This window comes from Pteropus medius, unplaced genomic scaffold, assembly GCF_902729225.1.
Source record: "Pteropus medius unplaced genomic scaffold, Ma_sr-lr_union100, whole genome shotgun sequence".
Classification (NCBI taxonomy): Eukaryota; Metazoa; Chordata; class Mammalia; order Chiroptera; family Pteropodidae; genus Pteropus; species Pteropus medius.
This window is the reverse complement of record NW_024346667.1, coordinates 15153484-15174112: the sequence shown is the minus strand read 5'-3', so window position 1 is coordinate 15174112 and position 20629 is coordinate 15153484. Positions and strand designations below refer to the sequence as shown.

General features: G+C 31.6%; 1 protein-coding gene and 1 pseudogene across 2 annotated transcripts in view; both read left to right on the top strand.

The window, feature by feature from the left end:
- Positions 1 to 20629, top strand: part of GALNTL6 (polypeptide N-acetylgalactosaminyltransferase like 6) — an 886098-nt gene that overhangs the window by 235181 nt on the left and 630288 nt on the right. The gene's annotated exons all lie outside the window — the stretch shown is intronic.
- LOC120613169 (chromobox protein homolog 3-like) lies at positions 5693 to 6184 on the top strand (annotated as a pseudogene).

The window sequence follows — 20629 nt, the reverse complement described above, 5'->3', positions numbered from 1 at the left end:
TGTAGGTGTTATCCACTAGCTTCTCATTTTGAAAAATGAGGTTTTGCTTATTTTGTCTTGAGATCTTGGAGATCAGTAGATTTTTTCATTTGTTAATTCTATCGAATGTTCTATTTCACTATAGAAACAATTGTTTTAGTAGTCTTTAGGATTTCGTCAAAAAAATTTAATTTTTAGGAAAATATGCCTAAGTACTATGGCATCATATTAAAACAAACATGAACGTTCTCTTTTCTGTGAAAAATTGTGTCTAGTATAGTAAAAGATTCAACTGATTGACAGGAAAGATGAGGACTATATTTAAAATAGAACTGGTATTTACTTATGATTCATTTTGTTTAAATAGATTCCTCCTCCTCATTTTGCCATGACTTTCCTAATATATTTTTATATTACAGCAGAAATATTTTCGCTCTTTTTAAAACATTGAAATGTATTTTAGTTTATTATTCTGGTTATGAAAGTAAGAGAAGATGCATATTTTACTCAAATTTAAGATAAATAGAACCAAAATAAATTTTACAGAAAACTGATATTACATTTCTTCTAACTCTTACTGTTGATCTGAGATAGTACATCCACATTCAGAGTTTCAACTATTACATTTTTAGTCTTTTAATATCTGATGATTTTGCTTCTCACCAGGCCTCCAGAACCATAGCACAAGGGTCTCATGATATCAGTTACACTTTTTCCACCTTCACTTTGGGATATCTGGTTCTTTTCCACAGCTTCCACTTACTATGTCTTTCTTGTAATGCTTCTTAGAGTCAAGGCGTAATCTGGCGTCTGACATATAGTAAGCACTCAGTAAATGCAGGTATTCCTTTATTCTAGATATTCTTTAGTTATCAATAAGTCTTATCTTCTAATTTCTTTATTGCTTAAATTGAAATCTTTTTTCAGAATCCCGTGTCTTCACTTACCCCATCATTTGACACAGTCAATTCATTGGAATAAAAGTTTTCTATTGCATTAAGCAAATAAGCTAGGTATTAAGGCCACTTTTATATATTAAGACCACATGTATACATCAAAAGACACTCAACTTCACTAATCAAGGAAACACAAATAAAAACCACAGTGAGATATATCACCTCACGCCTATTAGAATAGCCATCATCAAAAAGACAAGAGATAAGTGTTAGTCAGGATATGGGATAAAGGAACCCTTTTCACTGTTGATGGGGATGTAAAGTTGTGCAGTCACTATGGAAAACAGTATGAAATTTCCTCAAAAAATTAAAAGTAGAACTACCATGTTATCCAGCAGTCCTCCTTCTGAAGAATATATATATATATATATGTGTGTGTGTGTATATATATGTATGTGTGTGTGTGTATGTATTCAAAGGAAAGGAAAACAGGATCTCAAAAAGATATCTATACACCCATGTTCATTGCAACATTTTTCACAATAGCCAAGATATGGAAACAACTTAAGTTTCTATCAAGAATGCTCTCAAGATGAATAAATAAAGATATGGTTTGTATGTACTATAGAATATTATTCAGCCATGAAACATAAGGAAATCCTGCTGTTTGCAAAAACATGGATAGACTTTGAGGGGATTACACTAAGTGAAATTAGTCAGATAGCAAAAGACAAATACTACTATGATATTACTTATATGCAGAATCTAAAAAAGCCAATCTATAAGTATATCAAATCAACCAGTTGTACATCTTAAATGTACACAATATTGTATGTCAATTATATCTCAATAAAGCTTGATAAAAGAAAAGACCACTGTATATCCATTTTATTTTCACTACTCCCCTAAATCGAGACAGGTCTCTTCATCCCTCAGTGATCTCTACTCCCTGCTTTTATTCATACCGGGATACTCTGTCTGTTCCTTTCTTCTGCCCTTCAAAATTTTTCTGACTATAGAGTTCACAAGTCTCGTTTATTTTTACCACAGAACCTTAGATTTCATCTGTGTCACATTGATATTATATTTAGTTGTTGATTCTTTTATTTCATTTTACTATGCTGTCTTCCAGAGACAATTATGAATGCCCTGAGAGGAAAGAATGTGAGCAGTTCTGATGCCTCTCAAGAGCACTGGCTACTGCACTGTTTATTGTGCACTCTAGAAGCTTAAATTTATGTTCATTTTAATCCAGATCGACCATGTAATATCAAAGCAGATATTATGACTGATGGATAGATGCTTTTTATCTCCTGGCAAGGTATCAGTGGGATAGTTAGTTCTGTTTTGTAAAGCAAACCTCTTATACAATAATATACATTATTTTTGAGAGTACTAATCGAGCACTTAAATTTTCTTTGAGACAGTTAGAAAAGGAAAAGGAGAAGATGCTTTTTAAGAGAGTAACCCAAAAATCTTGGAACAGATATTTTATTTTGATTTTAATGTATACAAGATTAACTTGTCCACCTGATTATAGAAAAAACAAGCAGTTTCTTCATTGTTTGAAATTTTGAGATGTGCAGGATTTGCATTGCTAAATGTTAATATTTAATTTTCTTGACTGTGATTTAATTTTTCCTTACGTCAGTGATGTGATATAGTTTTAAAACAACCAATTTAGTAATATCTTTAATGTTTATATACTTTGAAAATATAAGTATTTAATTTTCAAAAGGATAAAAAAAGGCATTTTGTTTCCACCACCAAACAACTATTTCTTCCAATAGCATTTAAACTGTGAGATCAAAAGCACTTCATCAATTTAGACTCTTGGTTGTTTCCTTTAAATATGCTTATTTCTTGGTAATTTCAGAGACCTTGAATTTGTGGTATGTGTGTGTTTCCGTGTGTATATGTTTTTATATGTGTTTTTCCTTTCTCCCACATCAATTGCTGAAATATATGTGATTATTTCCTGTTGAATTTGTCTTACAAACAAAAGCAAAAGCTGTAATGGTGTGTTATTAGATATAAGCCATATTCTTTTAAATTAAATTTATTGTGGTGACATTGGTTAATAAAATTATATGGGTTTCAAGTGTACAATTCAGTAATACATCATATATATCTATGATAGACTCTTGTTTTTGATTATAATACAATGGAAGGTCGGCAAACATAAAAACATCACACCTACTCAAGCCTGATTTGTGTGAGGTTAGAGCAAACATGTGAAAGTGTCTTTACAGCAAAAGCGATACCTAGTTCATAAAATAAATATGTTCGAAGTTGCAGGAGCACAGAAAGGCATGGCATATGAGAAATTATAACCATACACAGTGACTGTTGAGAAGTAGAGAGGAATATGTTGTGATAGTCTTTCCTAAGTATCAGCCATTCCGGAAAGAAAATACAGATATTGGGGAGCTTTTATAACTTAATTTAAAATAACTTAAATATTCTTAAATTTTCCTTATTTTAATATATCTGTTTTTATTTTTAAGCTACTCAGTCTTCTGATTAACAAATTTTCTACATGATTATGTATTCTTGAAAATCAAAGAAATTAATTGTGCAGAGCATTGAGATTTCTTTCAATCCACAGAGTCTCTGGCCCAGGGTGCTGGGCTGCATTCATCCTGAAGACACTGATAGAGCACATCCAGAAGCTATAATAGAAACTCTGTACCTAAAAAAAAAACCAAAAAACTGCTGTATAACCTTTGCCAAGCTGAAATCAAATCAATAATAAATTCTCCTTTACTAATTGAAGTCAGCATATTCCCACTAATTTATACCTAGCATTCTTCAGTGTTTCAGTTGACCTGCAATTATTTTTCGTTTTATATATGTAAATGTTTTGTGGTACAGAGTCTGCAAATATCAGGGTTTTCCCTGACAGTGGGGTCACTTACGTAAGGTCATTTCAATGATATAGGTAATTTAAAAAGAAATTTAAAACATAATTTCTGTCCTCAAGGAACAAATGATTTACATGGATAGATGACATATTACAAAATAGTAAAAATACAGTAAAAATCAATGTGTGAGAAAATTTGTTAATAATATTGATCAGTGATCTGTAAACTTTTTAATCAAGTACACTGAATACTAACACATTGAACCATGCCTCTCCAATACATGGATTTATATTTATATAACGTGTCTATATAGCATTAAACTAATCATACTTATTTTAAAAACAAATTTAAAATGATGAAAGATAATTGAATATAATTAGACTTTTAAATATTTTATTCTCTTTTTCCAATGAATCATCTTTTTTACCCTCCTTAGACATGCACAGCTCAGCTTGATGACCACAGTACCAAAGAGCTTCAGAAAAAGGAGAATAAGCCTCAACTGGCAAAGACTATATGAAGGATTTATACAATCAATGAATAAGAGATGGCATTTTAGAATAGGAAAATGCATAAAAAGAGGATAAAAATGTTATCTTTTCAGTAGAGTGAATCTATTGGCCTGCTCAAGTAAGCAATTTAATAATAACACAACATGGCCTCTAGGTGTCAGACAACCCGATTTCTAATTCTGGCATTTTCTTTGTGACCTTCAAAGATGAACCTAACTTTTCTAGGCATTAGTGTTCTTATATCTAAAATAGGGATATTAACAGTATCTCCCTTATTGGATCATTGAGAAGATTACATAAATAGTACACATACATATATTAATTGCACGTGCACGCACACACACACACACGCACGCACGCACACACAGTTTTAGCCATTGTTATTAAGACTTGAGTTATAAATTGGGGTGTGACCTGAATAGCCCTGAAAATCAATCTACAGAGTTTTGTGTTTCTCCTCAAAGCTTTTGGTATAGCATCAAAGGTATTGAAATTGTGTGAATAAAGAGGGATGGGAAGGCAATAATTATATTTGTAGGTAAGGAAGCCAAAAGTATGGCAGGTAGGAGTTACTCTGGATTTGTAGTAATTGGACCACATAAAAGTTGGTATAAATGAAGAGCTAATGGACTAATCAGGTATATAGAAAATTGTCAAATGAAAATGACTAAGGCGATTTTATCTTTTGTATTCTTGGGTGATGATTCTATAGAATTAACAAATAAATATATACTTTTTAAACTGTGGAGTTTTTATGTTTAAAAGAAAATAGTAAACATTTTCTTACATAAAACTTGTGAGTTAAGAGAAAATCCTTCCTATTTATTGTATTCTCTGTCACATCTAAAACACATGTGCTCTCAGTGTAGGAAGAGTGTGATGGTTTGAATCAGGGTACGTTTGTACGTATATGAGTGAGAGAGAAACAGATGTTAAAAACTAGCTTAATTATGTAAGTTGAAGTCATTAATTCTGTTTTTCTTCAAAAAAATTTAAAAGAAACATTCCAATTTCTATTTTAAAATGATGAAAGCAATCTCAGATAGATTGAGGGCTTCGCAAAGGCTATTTTTTGGCTTTAATTAGGAAAGAATTTAAGTTCCTATTATACATACTCAATTCATGCAGAAGTTTTATTAAAGGATATGTCATTGAGCACTATGAATGGGAAATAAATGTCATAGTTTAGCTTGTTCCTTTTATAATTCTAACAGACTTCACATCATTGAAATCAGTAGATTCAATATTACTTTTAGCTGGTTAATCTGAAAAGAATTGACAATTCAGACTGGATATGAGACTTTGTATAATTGTTTCAAATCTAGACCACGTTGAAAAATTCCTTTCATTAACAAATAAAATGGGGAGATGCCACAGACATGAGACTTGGGGCAGCTTGGAGTCTGTGAATAACAGCTCTTCAAGTCTGTAATAAAAAATAATCCCCAATAAAACTATATTGCAAAAAAAAGGGGGAAAGAAACAGAATGCTAAAAGTAAAAAAGTTGAAGAGACAGGAAATGAAGAATTTGTGGCGGAAAAAGTACTGAACCGACGGACCGAATAAACGGTAAGGTGAAGTCTTTCCTGAAGTGGAAAAAGGGACAATACGTGGGAACCTGAAGAAAATTTAAATTGTGCAGGGTTAATGGAAGCATTTTCGAATTCTCAAAAAGCTGGTAAAGAAAAAGATGGTACAAAAAAGAAAATCTTTATCTGACAGTGTCTAATGATAGCAAATTGAAGAAGAGATGCTGCTGATAAACCAAGAGTTTGTGCTAGAAGTCTAATAATTGGTACCGCAGACAACAGTGGAGAATTAATGTTTCTCATGGAATGGAAAGATTCAGATGAGGCAGATTTGGTGCTGGCAAAGAGGCAAATATTGTGTCCTCAAATTGTAATTGCTTTGTGTGAAGAGAGACTAAGATAGATAGATGATAGATAGATGATAGATAGATAGATAGATAGATAGATAGATAGATAGATAGATAGAATCTATAGCACTGGTTACTTTGAACCAAAGCTTTCTATAGTTGCTTTATTTATCAGAAAAAAAAAAATTTGATAGCATGGTAGATTTTTTTTTCTGCATCAGAGAACAGCTTTTCTAAATGTTGGGAAAATCTGCATTGTCATCACTCGGTCAAACTTTATGTTTAACTCATGTATGTCTAAGGATCATTCTGGGTCTTTGGGGTTTTTTGGTATGTATACATAAAATACATATGTAAATGGTTCTTTTTTCTTTTCTTTTCTTTTCTTTTCTTTTCTTTTCTTTTCTTCTTTTCTTTCCTTTTTTAACATTTACCAAAACAAAAACAGCATTTCACGACCATGGATAAGCGAGTTTCTGGGATGCCATCATTTTCAACAACCTAAGAAATAAGTCACTTCAAGTTAAATTAAAATTTTTTTCCTGAAGATTTAATTTTTGAAATTAAATAGATAATATGTAATTAATTGGGCAATTTAAAAATATTGTAAGTAGTTAAAATTGGACAATTTGAAAGCAGTCATCTCAGACTCCATATGCATATCTACAGTCATATAAATGTCAGTTTATCTGGAAAACTCCTTAAAACATAATTTTTTTACTACCAACAACTTCCCCACCCAAATGAGAAAACTAGGCAAATCCTGGCATGTTTCAATTAGGCAAGTAAGATTTATTTAAAGCTTCCTTCTAGTGAACCATTCATTTACAAGAAATTGAAATCTTTGTGCTGTTTTCACGAAATGGTCAGCATTCATGGAATATTTAGGACTTCATTCATGGAATGAAGAGTAGACCTGGTGGGAGACTTGGCAATTTAGGACCTGCAGGAATAAATGGGTGAATGAACTTTTGTAATCTAAACTCTTGACCTGCATGTTTTTCCTTTACCCCAACTCATTCCTTACATGTAGGCTCAACTAAGTATTTGGGTTACTGGTTCAGCAGAAGCCAGGAAAAACAATAACTTTGTAGTAATCAGAATGTTATCAAGCTGCATATTGTTTACTTTATTGTAAATACTGGTAAACAGTGGTCAATAGTTCTATATTCCTTTAAAAATAAGAAAAGAAGAAATTCAGTGATTTATCTTCTTTCTTCCTTTATTTTTACATATAAGTTATTTATTTGCCTCCATTCAATTTTTAAAAATTTTTCCTGAGCATTAATTGTCTCATAATATGCAAAAAATAGTCTGGTCTTTATAGTCTCAGTGATCTTTTTACCCTAAAAATTCATAATTCAATATTTGTTTTTTTCCCATGACCCTGAAAGTGGTCTAAAATCAGAAAACTACTAAAATGTGTTTGTTTCAAATGTTTTGTTTCCAGCATGATTGCATCAGATTTTGTAGTAATACATCCATTTAAATATTGAAAAGGTTAACTTTAATTTATTTTAAGTTCTTTATAATTGTGGAGTAACTTATGATCATATAGAATAGTTGAATATAAGTATGTACATTTCTTTATATATAGATGATACGAAGTAAATGATTGTGGAATTATTAAAATCATTGTATAATAGTTTTAGTCATTCAACTCAATAAAACATTTACTAAAAATACCAATTATGAAAAGAAATAGGGTCAAATCACAATGTTTAGTACATAATACAGCAAAACACCAAAGCAAGTAAATGTAAATAATCAGTTCTTTAAAAATGAAGTCTGCTTTATTCCAAATTTTCCCATTAGCCATGGAATTGTCTTTGTTTTCTTTCTAGAGTTCTCTAAATCTCACTTGCCTCCACTTTGATGGATATGGAATCTTACTATGGATGGTTAGCAGAAGTTCCTTTGATCCATTTAGTTCTCTCATTCAAAGAGAGTTTGTAAGTAGAGGCTTAGATTTCTAGATAACTGAACTTGAAAGTAACAATTTATATATCAATATTGAATATTATTATTTTTTATTATTGATACATGTCAGGAGTAATTAATTACCTCTTACATCACTTTAAGAGACTTTCGATTGCAATTATATTTTCTTATAATTTTGTAAAAGAAAGATTCTGACTCTGGGAGAAGAAATTTGTTTAGTATTTTAAAATTCCATTTTGAACCTATGTAGTATACTTTACAGTCTAATAAATTCAGGGGAATTTTGATTTAAGTATATATGGTAAATGATATTGCCTATAAATGTAATCTCTCGAAAGTATATGCAGTTGAAATATGATAATAGTTTCCTACTCTCATCAGTGAACAGAGAAAATGACTGAATGTTACTCTGCAGAGGTTTTGCCTGAGCCATACCATATTTAGGGAAGAAATTAGAAGAATAAAATTTAATAGATCTAATGAGAGAGGGTCTGCAGAATGCAAGGAATATAATATTCGTGTTAGTGAAAGATTTGAAAATTAAAAAAAAAATACAGGCAAATAGATAAAGGATAGGTAAGAAAGCACAAAAGATTAACTGTGTTGTTAGATATTTAAGCTCTTCCTGTGATATTTTTCCTCCTACTTGGGTGAGAATCTACTCCTCATTTGGATTGATTATAAATTCGTGCCATTGCAAGAGCAAAGACGCAGGTGCGAGTTATGAAAGAATGTGGTTTTTGAAATCAATATGTTGTAGAGTAGGAAACCCAATGATTGTGCAAAGGCTTGAATTGTTTTTCTTTAGGCTACCAAATGGTAAGCCAGCTGCATTCTCACAGAGTGGTGATTACTGAAAGCCTTGGCAACCGGGAAGAAGCCAACTTGCAGTGATTTGGGGGTGTTGCTATGAGCATGAGAGCTGCTGCATAGTCTTGATAAAGATGATTACATATTTTGCAATATTATGTTGATGAAATAGGTTCCAAAAAAGCATTTGAAAATATCTGCTTTGGCAGCACAAACCATTCTGAAGTCTCCCAAATGAACTGAATTGTGATTGATTGAAAAAGTTATGACTTTTCCAATTCTGTTCTCTTTATATTTGATTTATAAAATGAAGCTTAATAGTTTACAGTACAGGTTATTATAAATAACATAGACCCACAGGAATTTTCAAATCAGTCTCTGAATGTCTTTATCATATTTGATGTTTTGGGTGTTATGTATTATTATATTACTCCCTTTTGCATTCAGTTGAATTATTTTTTTTCTATTTTATTGTGGTTTGTTAAACTAATGCTTTTCTCAATTTTCCTTTTTGTTCTTTTGCCACTTATCTCAGAGTCAAATTTTGTATTCGAATGTATTAATTAGATTGATTTTCTTTATTTTAAATTATCCGATCTCTTTCCTCCTAGTTACTCTGTGTTATTTTATACTTAATTTCTATGGTGCCTCCAATTTTTATAAGAAAATTTTAGAAATTATTTCTTTCTATACTAAAGTGATAAAATTAATAATAAATAATATCGATGATAAATTAGATGAAAAACATCACAGACAGAAGGAACAGAAAAGTTAAATGTCATTTACTGAGAACAAGCCTGATGTGTTCTGAGAATTAAAAAAATCCAGTGTGACTATAACTTCTTGGGCAGGTAGAGAAAGGCATATAATAAATGTAGAAAGTCACGCTGGGGCTAGATAACGTGCAATCTTATAGATTGTGGTAGTTTGAATTTTATGATTGCTCACTGCCGACATCCTGGAAAACTTTAAAGTGTTTATCTTTTAAAGGGAAAAGGGTATTTGAGATAATTAACCTTTTTATTAATGGACGGAAAAAATAAAACTTCAAACTCATGCATTTATCTTTAAAATGTAAACCTCATAAAGTAATCTGGCAAACATCTGAGTGTTTAAGAACTCTAAAATTTCAACAAAATTGTTGAAAAACCAAAGCTTAAACCAGTCAGGGCAGAGATGGCAAAATACTTCAATCTAAAAGAGCATGTACCTTCATATAACCTCAGCTGTTGTTATCTAATCATGACCCAGGGTTAAATCTTCTCTTTTCTAGAATATAATTGTTCAGATGTGAAACTGTAAAGTGTATAAACTGAAAGCTGAACAATCTGCAACACCACTCTCTCCCAATAGGCCAGGAAGGGCATATCATACCTTACATGCAAAGTAGAAAATTTCAATAAGTATATTCCTTCATAGGATCCAATTCTGTTCCTTTAGAAGTAGACCTTATTCCATCCTAAAAGCCAACTACTTTGTTCTATGAATATGTTTTCATCCATTTTTTTCAAAAGCCATTTCCAAGACTCAGTTTTTTAAATGTTATTAAATTTATTGGTTAATAAAATATTGCTTAATAAAATTACATAGACTTCAAGTATGCCATTCAATAATACGTCATAAGTATATTGCATCTTGTGTTTATCACCTAAAGTTAAATTTTCTTTCATCAGACTCAATTTTTTAAAGCCATTTTGTGTTCATTCTGATTACTCAGAAACATTGCATTTCCTTATTATGATAATTATGGCCTTTTTCTATTGAATCTTTTGAAATATATATTTCATAAATATATATTAGGTATTCAACAAGTACTTATTAATATTGATTAGTGGTATTTTTTATTATTTATATTTTCTACTGAAATTATAAACTCGGAGAATAGGGTGTTTGTGCTATTGCATGTATTCTGAGGGTGTTTAGCACAAATTTCTACACTCACAATCCCAATGACCCTATCCGAATTTCTTAACTCACGATAAGAGTAATATCAGAAAATTTATTACATTTCTTCATTCCTGAATATTTCCAAACTTAAAATTACTTAGCCTTCAAAAGCTACAGGTTGCAGGAAAAGAAGTCATGAACAAAGTCAAGTTTTACCTTCAGGCTGCATTAAGCCAAAATGAATTTATAAAATATCGTACTCTTGGGAACAGATGTATGGTATTTATAAGACACCCAGAAATGTAGTATATTATTAAATTAATCTTGCAGATAATACCAGGAGCTCTACCAGCCTACATAAGTTTTATTTATTTTGAAAACAAACATTTATATAGCATTTACTCTGTACCAGTCATTGTTCTAGGAACATAATAAATAGCAGCTCATTTAACCATCATACAATCCAATGATACAGGTGCCACTATTTTCTCCATTTTATGGGTAGGGATGCTGAACCTAAGCATGGTTAAATAAGTTTCTCAAGATCACAATTAGTAAGTGGCAGTTCCAGGATTCAAGTCCAGGTAAGCTCCCTCCAGAATTTATGCTCTCAACTGCTCTTCTGGTTTCACTAATTCTAAAGCTGTGTTAAGAGCCTGCCTTCAAGTTTTACATTCATTCAGTAGATTGAACATTTACTGCATAAAGATAAGAAGTTGAATCAGGAGCAAAGACCATCAGAGGTGAAAATTTAAAGAGGCAGACATTCATTTGGCAAGAAGTATAGAGTTGAAATCTGGTTTGCTTGTTTTCTATCAGGAATCGCTGACCCTCGCTATTAAAAGAAGAAAAGCAATAACAGTGAAAAATAACTTTTAAATACTCTCTGTCTTTATTAAAAGTGTGAAAGATGTCTAGTCACCTTCTTTAGAGTTGGATAAAGGTGCGGAAAGGATAAAGGTGCGGAATAAAAGTGCTTCTGGCTTCTACGTCCATTAAGCACCATTTATTACAAACCTATTCATAACTTTAATTTGATTAATCTTTTCCCCTTGTGTAAATAAATTAGCTTTAGGGAACCAAAGACAAATGATCTTAAAGAGTTGTTACTTTGATGCCGTACTGCTGAGGCAGGATACGGATAGATAGAACAGAGGGCGGAAATGCATTTCTCACATGCATGTGTGGTAAGTGCTCGAGGGTCAGCACAAGCACCCATTCTGGTTCTCAGCTTTCCATCAATTTGAAGGAAGCACTATTATAGCTGCTGAGAAGCAGAAATAAAGTACACACAACCTGTTTCTTTCAAGTATTTCTCAATCTAGTAAGTAAGGCAGTCAAAATACAAAAATAACATTTACAGTACAATGTGATATATATTCTGTGTGTCCAATCTGTCACTTGTCAGATGGTATTAGTACAAGTTCAGTGAAACGCTTGCCTTGATTCATACTTTATTTTAATAAGTTGGATTATTTTAAGCATGTGATATGTAATAATTAGTTTAAAACAAGTAAATATAAGTAAAATAAATATTTAACTAAATGAGAATAATTTTAATGTCAATATTTTAAGCTCATTGCCAATTTAAAAAATTGCTAAGCTAAGAAAAGATGTATTCTAGTATAAAAATACAAACAAAAGAGACTGGCAGAATTGAATCCCAGAGCTAATCAGAAGTCAGTAGAAGCTGGAAGGAAAAAAAGAAGAATGAAAAATGTGACTTAAATGAAGCCAAGTGAAGACAACATGTGTGAATTGAGACTTTGGGACAGAACGTTCAGAGCGAGGAAGTAATAACTTGCTATTTAACACTTCTATTTGATAGCTGAGAATAAACGATGACTGTTGGGGCTAAGGACATGAAGACACACACATGCACACACACGCGTGTGCTAGCCTGAAATAAGGACAGGATAAATAAAGCAAAGCTGTTAGAAATACAGCTTCATCAATATGCCGAAAGAATCAGTGTAAATGGAAAAAATTTTATTTTATTTTACTATTTCTAGTGACACACCTACTAGATTTATTCCTCAGAAAAACTAGAGTGAGGGATATTTTTCTATAGTTGTCAATATGTCAATCATTGCTTTTTACTGTTTGTATGTATGTTATAAAAAAGAATATTTTAATAAGAAATAGTCCATCTGCCTTTTTAAAAGACCATGATTATTTAAATTAAATATATAAATACAAAATACAAAGTGCTTTATAGGATGAGGAACAACTTAAGCATATGACCACATTGAGTACACTTCCTGTTCTGTGCAGTCCTTAAACATTCAGACTTTCTGATCTTACAAAGGCCTGCATGCAAGTCATAGTATATGATAAAGGATTTAATAAACATAAAAGTCACTAATTCTTCCACCATATTGCACTTGATTGCAATCAGCATGTTACAACCACAGTCTAATTATAAAACGTCAGATGTTTCATCAGCTCTTCTAGCATAGCTCTGTGATGCATCTGTGGTCATTGGCCCATTGAACATATATTTTAATTTTTTTATGTTCAATTTGAATCTCAAGTACATAGTTGATGCTAAACTGTACCAGAATTAAAACTCCCTTAAAGATAACTTGTTTGGGAAACTTTTCAGGACATGATTTCCCAAACATCTCTTGCATTACTCATGCAAATGAGTAATACTTTTGAAAAACTCAACCGCTCACATTTCTCGAATTTCAGTGTTAACGTATTTAAGAACACAATAAGGAGATAACCATGAGTTCATGTCCTTTACTACTCTTAATAATAATTATTTGAAAGGACAAGAAGTGGGATATCTAAGATAATGGATTTCGATATTTTTTAAAATAAAAGTCACTGAAAATTATAGAGTTTTCTTTTTCTACTGTTGTCCTGCTCTATCTTCTCAGAAACAACTATTTTCATGAATTAGGTGTATATACATCCAATCCAGGTATTTATGTATTTATTGTCCTAATATATATCTATTGATTTATTCAACAAATATTTGTTGGCTCTTTACTGTATGTTAGGTAGTGGAAAATAGCCAGAAAATAAAACCAAGTGTCTATGTTCAGGATGCTTTTAGCAAGTGCCTTATATCTACTTACATAGTTGGTTAGTTACTGTTATTATTTCCCTAGCATATTTATTTTTCTTTACTGTATTTTCAGTTTTTTTAGTAATTGTAAATTAAGTATACCTCATATAAAGAGTATATGGTTTTTATGTTTTTACTAGAAATCTTAGTCTCTTTTTTAAAAAATGAAAATATATTTTAATTTTTATATTTAACTAATTGGACTTTAAAATGATATTTTAAGCTTTTTATTTAATTTTATTTCCTCTTTACTTATTTTCACTAACTTAACTATAAGAATTTCCCCATTTTTTTTTCCTTCATCTATGCCTGTTGTAGATTTGAGTTTTCCTTTTACCTTTCTGAACTATTCAAACTTAGAACTTGAATGTTCTTTTTCTATCCCTGTAATGCTTAATGTTGTAGTTTTACAAAGCATATCTAAAAAGTCTAAAGTAATCAGTGTTTTTACCTGCCTCCAAACAATGCAAGACCATGAGCATTTTGACTGTTGTTGTTACTGGCTGACCTCATGAGGTCAGACTCACCAGGGTCTGATCTAGTATTTTCATTCTCCTTTGTGTGCTTACCGTGAATCATCTTATTTTTGCAGTCAATACTTTTTTTCCTCTTAATTTCCTCATAGTGGTTCATTTCCTCAATTGGTTTGCCATTTTTATTATTTTATCTTTGACATAGGTTGTTGTCCTTGGATCTCCAATATGCCTAAGGTTGGGGATTTATACCTAGAGTAGTTTATACTTTGCCCTTTCCAGAGGAACTGTGATTTTATTTATTTGTATTGTTAATTAATTTTCGTAGTTCTCTAGAGAAAATTAACTATGGCAATAATCAAAGCAGCTCTGACTGACCCCAGTTTGTACCATTAGTCCAATTCTTTCTCCTATGCATGTGATCCCTCATGACTAGAATGGCTAGGGTTCCTCCCTTGACTTTAGGGGAACACGAGCCAGAAGATGGAGAGTTTCTCTTCCAAATATCAGGAGCTCTACTTCTCCCACAGTCGTTAGGAGAATCTTATATTATTAGCAATATAAGATTTCTAATGTAAGTTGGTTCCTACAAGTTTTTCATCTTAAGTCAAAATATATTGTAAATAGAAAGAAATAAAATAAAACAGTGCACTTGAATTTGATTACCTCTATCATGGAATTCTATCAAACCTGGAACCTGACAGTTTACTAAATCTAAGTTCAAGTTTAGTCTCTACCACTATGTAACTCTGAAATCTCGGTTGACTTACCTAATGTTTCTGAGCACCAGTATCCTTGTCCATAAAATAAGAGTGTGGACTATTTCACTTCTGTTTGTATCTGCAAGCTTTAAAAACATAGAGGATTAAAATTGTATCTAAAAATTCAAGAAAAAAATTGAAATACTTTTCCATCTGTTATATTTACATGATAAAATCATAGACTTTAACATGGAAGGGAACTAAAGGTCATCTTATCCAAGTCTCTCTTTTAATAGATGAATATAGTGAAGTTCTCTGAAGTCAAATGATCTGTTCACATGACTTTAGAGAAAAAGTCAAGACTAGAATTTTATCTTTTCTAATCTAACATAATGGTCTTTGTGCTGTTGTTTCCCATCTTCGACAATCCCTGATTGTGTTATAAATGCATTTATATGTTTATATTTACCTATTCGATTACATACAGTGAAATTCCTATTTATTGTAAGAACTATGTAAATAATTTCCAATTTGTGTTAAATGGCACTCCAATATTTTATAGGTATTTCCTTAGTAGATTTCGGTCTTATAGAAATACTTATTTTTAAAAGTATGTGAGGTGTTTCTGAATCTAACTCCTTTTTTTCTCCTATATTCTATTCCTTAAAAGGCTATATTTTACCAGTACTTATCAAGAATCACACACAAAAAATTAAAAGCATTTATCATTAATGCCTTCATGCTAAATACTTTTTTTTCTTAGATCCCAGTAATGAACAATAGTCTACAGACAGTAATACTGACTTTTTAACTGCTTCAACTCAGTTAATTCTTCTGCTTTTCTTTATACATGGGTATGACTTTTTCAACAAAAAACTTTTACAATGTCAGTTTCAAAAGTGTACACAATAGGAAAGTAAAAGGAAATAAAACAGACAAACAAAAAAATTATCCATAAATCACTCTTATGTTCAGAGATTATTCATTTATTTGTATAAAGACTAAGCATGTATGTGAATTTGCGTATAAATGTGTATGTTTATTTTTCTGTACAATTATTTCTCAAATGGCAACATAGTGAATGTACTGTTGAGAGGGTTTTTTTTTAATAATACCCTAAGACTTTCCCAACCCTGCATCATCACTTTATTATATCTTCTTTTGCAATCTGTAATGATTTGTACCTATATTTTTTGGTTTATTATCTATCTTATTCACAAAAAAAAAAAAAAGTTATTTCAGAGCAGGGACATAGGCTTTCAATAAATATTTGTTAAATTGAATAATATAAATGATATGTTAAAATAATTTGGAATTCAAATTAGTTATATAAAGTAAAAAAGGAACTATATTTTTAATAAATGAGTGCATATTAGCCACAACCCATTCTCTCAGAAATAATCTCTAGTTTTGCCTATATGGAGTTTTAATGCATTTAAACATAGCAAGGATTAAGCATGTATTTTTAGACAATGGGAATTGTTGAACTGTCAAAACAAAGTTATAGATAATAGTTATTTCAAGATCTCTAATAGAGTGCATGTATTTTCAAATTGTCACTTGACTTAAAGAAAGTAATTTTATTATAATACCCATGTCCTGTATTTCCATTTTGATCATTATCTTAGTATTTACTTATTATTATCAATTTTATTAAAACATTAACCCACTTTTCTAAATATAAAGCTTAGACAGCCCGTCTCATGTAGTTTTCTTGCCTTTTCATATATTGCTTTATTATGCATATTTTGCTGTCTAAACATGAACATTTTTACAACCAAAATGCTAGCATAAAGGAACAACATCCAAAACCTAGTTATGCAGAATTTTCAGGATTCTTAATACCTTTTCAGATATAGAAAAACTGCCTATATGCTAAACAAATGACTAAGGGTTTGATCTAAGAATTTGTTCAAGATAATTTGTTCATTGACTTATTTATTTATGAGCTCATCCAAGGTGGATGTGAGCACACATAATTTCTAAAAGCATGCTGGAATATGTAATGTGTGTTGCCTTTTTCAGAAAACCAGTTTACCCTAAAAAGAATTTAAATTTTCTTCCTGCTTTGAGAGGTGCTGATTCTATCACTCAGTGCCTTTACTCATAAACATTTTGTGGTTCCTAAAAAGCTGTACTATACAAACTTTCAGCAATAATTTATGAAGAAAAGAAACATTTCCAGCTTGTTTGGAAATAGGAAAGACAGTAAAAAAAAAAAGTGCCTATAAACAAAGCACATAAGGATTGTGCAGGATAGTCTCTGAAAAACAATACCCATCCCTTGAGTGATGCCAGAGAGTAACTAGTGGAGCTGTTTTTGCAGAGAAGCCAGAAAATAACTGTGAAAACAATCCCCAAATACCTGAATCAGCAGCAATTTTAGTCTGTGCTGCAAGTTACAAAGAGACTTTTAATAGCACTGTGAATCTACTATAAGATCAACTTCTCCATCTACTGGCTGAAGGTCAAATTTTTATCTTTATTAGTTACAAAAATCATGAATTTATCTGTGTATGCATATGTTTTTCATAATGAACACGTTAACTAAAGGTGTAATTTACTCTAAGTTATAATAGAGTATGACTCAAAGGATCACAAGCTACATCTTGAAAACAATATTATTATATTAAAGTATAAATCGGGTTGACAGTTTATACTGTTTTTGCAAGTTATTGATTTTCTTATTATCATGATGAAATATACTCTATTTTGTAAAACAATATAGTTAATTTTTCTACTGAGGAATTTCTTAATTTACTAACATACAGGAAGGTATTCTCTACTTGTTCACTTTTATAGGCATTTTGGTATTAAACTTTAGAAAACCATTATGTCTTTTTGTTCCATCTGTTTTGAAAATAGTACTCAAATTGACAGATGATATTTCTGGGAAAATCTTAAACAACTTAGAAATCAGATTAAGACATTAATAGAAAGCAAAAATTTAATGTTAAACACAATTCAACAACTTCAGTTTAGTAAAAAAAAAAGTTGTTTAGCAGTCTGAAAATGGTGTTGAATAAATGAGAGTATAAGGTAGACATTCCTCAAAGCAAATCTTGGTCCCTAAGGATTTTACAAACCTTATTAAATAGCCTGTCAACTACTTAGATGTTTTTATAAATTTCCCATACATGTTATATCTCACCTGTCCTAAATGATATAGTCTTATCCTTTGCACTAATCCAAAACATCTAAATCTATAGATTGTCATCAATCTGAATGCCTTAATTTCTAACAAAAGAACTCCTGCATTTCACAGAATGATTTTCTCACATAAATAATACCATGCTGACTATTCTAATTTCTCTTGATTCTTCCATCCCATCAAGGTGCTTTGCTAATTCTTTCTTGTATTTTCTTATCACCACTTTATAGTAATTATCTAGAAGGCTATGGTACATACCCCTACTAGAGGTTGTTATAACAGGCTTTTTAAATAATGATTTTTTTCTATTTATATGGCCATAATGTGCTTGTTAATTAACACAGTGATGTCTCTACAGTCAAACCTTGTCCAGTGATAGTCAACATCTTCACTCCCATGTATCTACTGTACCCCTCACCCCAGCAGCTAAATATGCAATAGAACTGGTTGATAAAAGAGTGAAAACATCAGCCCATGCTAGTCTACATTTCTAAACTGCATTAGATCTAAACAGAAATATTTGTTATTTTGAGAACTACATATTTCAAAAGAAATTATTAACAAACTAAATACATAAATATACCCATATTCATGTAATATCTGTTTCTTGGTATCATACACATACCCAACCAATTTTTTTTCTGTAAATATCATCTAATAGGTACCCACTAACCTGCTTATCCGCTGGATGACTTGGCCAGTGGGTGGTTAGAAATGTGTGTAACAGGAGTGGTACCCTGGTTGTGCACTACTTTTCCATAATCAAAATATCCCAGCCATGGTCTCTGGAATGAATCCTCCCTTTTTGGAGGTCCCTTCTCTCCTCTGGTTTCATGGAGCTCCTTCAGAGATGTGTCACTGCATTTACAAACCATTCCAATGTGCTTTTCTCACACCTGCTCTTTTTTACCAACGTCACTGATATCTTTGAGCTTCTGTGTTGTGTAATGTTACAGCTACTGCCACTGCAAAATTCTCATTTTCACCCAAGTCACCTGGGCATGCATCAGACAACCATGTCTGTTCCCCTTATTCCTTCTGTAAGTGTTTCACTCTGGAGTCTTGGATCTGCCTCTTAAACTTGCTCATGGGATTACCTCTGCATAACTCTACAAGGATGCTGCTTGCCACAGGTCACCAGCCAATACTTTCACTGCTCTAAGAACGCGGTACTCACTTCCTGTAATCTGAAAGAATACAGCTGTCCCTACTGTACTTATGGACCATAGATTTCACACCAAATTGCTAAGAGGGTAAGTCTTGAAAGTTCTCATCACAAAAAAAAAAAAATTATTGTTTCAGTGATGGTAACTAGACATATTGTGGTGATCATTTCACAGTGTATACAAATATTGAACCATTTGTTGTCCATTTTAAACTAATATAATGTTATATGTCAAGTATACTTCAATTTAAAAGAGAGTACATGTAATTTTTTTTCTCAAATATTGATATCGAGAGTGTTTGGGCTGAACAAAACATGGAGCTGCCATACACAATAAACAGAACTATTTCTTGCTCTCTGACCCTGGTCCCATGATTAAATTATCATTTCAGAATTTTTTTTCCCTATAGCCCTCACCCCCATTCCTTCGTGAAGCCCACCACCCAGTACAAACCCACCAGCATGTCTTCATACGTGTAAATCCCAATTAATCAGCTCTCTTGAACGTTGCCTTTAAGATTTTTCCTCAGTCCATGTATAAATCAGTAGATACTGATCTTGAAGAGAAGGGGTGCCAACCAATATACATGATGTCTGCTACAAACATAATTACTTTTATGGAGTTATAATTGTAGTATACATGTATAGTTGCCATGGCATTCTCTAAGAGATGGGTTCTTTAATCAGTGATGAATAAACCAGAGATTGACTTGTAAAGTTTGCCACCATAGTGTAAAATTATTTTCAATGCAAATTCTGATAAGCACTGTGACAGAAAAAAATGTGGTTTCCATGAAAAGAATGGTTAAGAGAGGGACTACTGCAGATTTTCAGCAGAGGCAGAGAAGACTTCTTTGAGAAAGTGTGTGTGTGTTTAGTTTGTTTGTTTTGAGTCAAGACACCTTTAGTAAGTAAAGAGTAAAGCGAAGATTTTCCAGGTAAAGTAGATAATCTGTAAATGTCTGTGAATGCAATAAAACCTCTGGCTTATTTAAATAATTAAAATAGTACATAAGTGGCTAAAGCAAAGTGAGTGAAAGGGCACAGTGGAATTCTGTGAAGTTGGTCCATGGACACTAAAGGTAAGAGTGTCAGTGAAGGTGTACATCATAACAAAAAGGTATATCATAATTGGAAGAAGATATTTAAACTCTATTTATCCATGGATATTTTTAATGAAGACTTTATATTTTTAAAGCAGTCTTAGCATCACAGCAAAATGGAGTAGAAGGTACTGAGATCTCCCTGCTCCCCTCCTCACCCATTATCAACATCCCCCACCAGAGTGGTACATTTG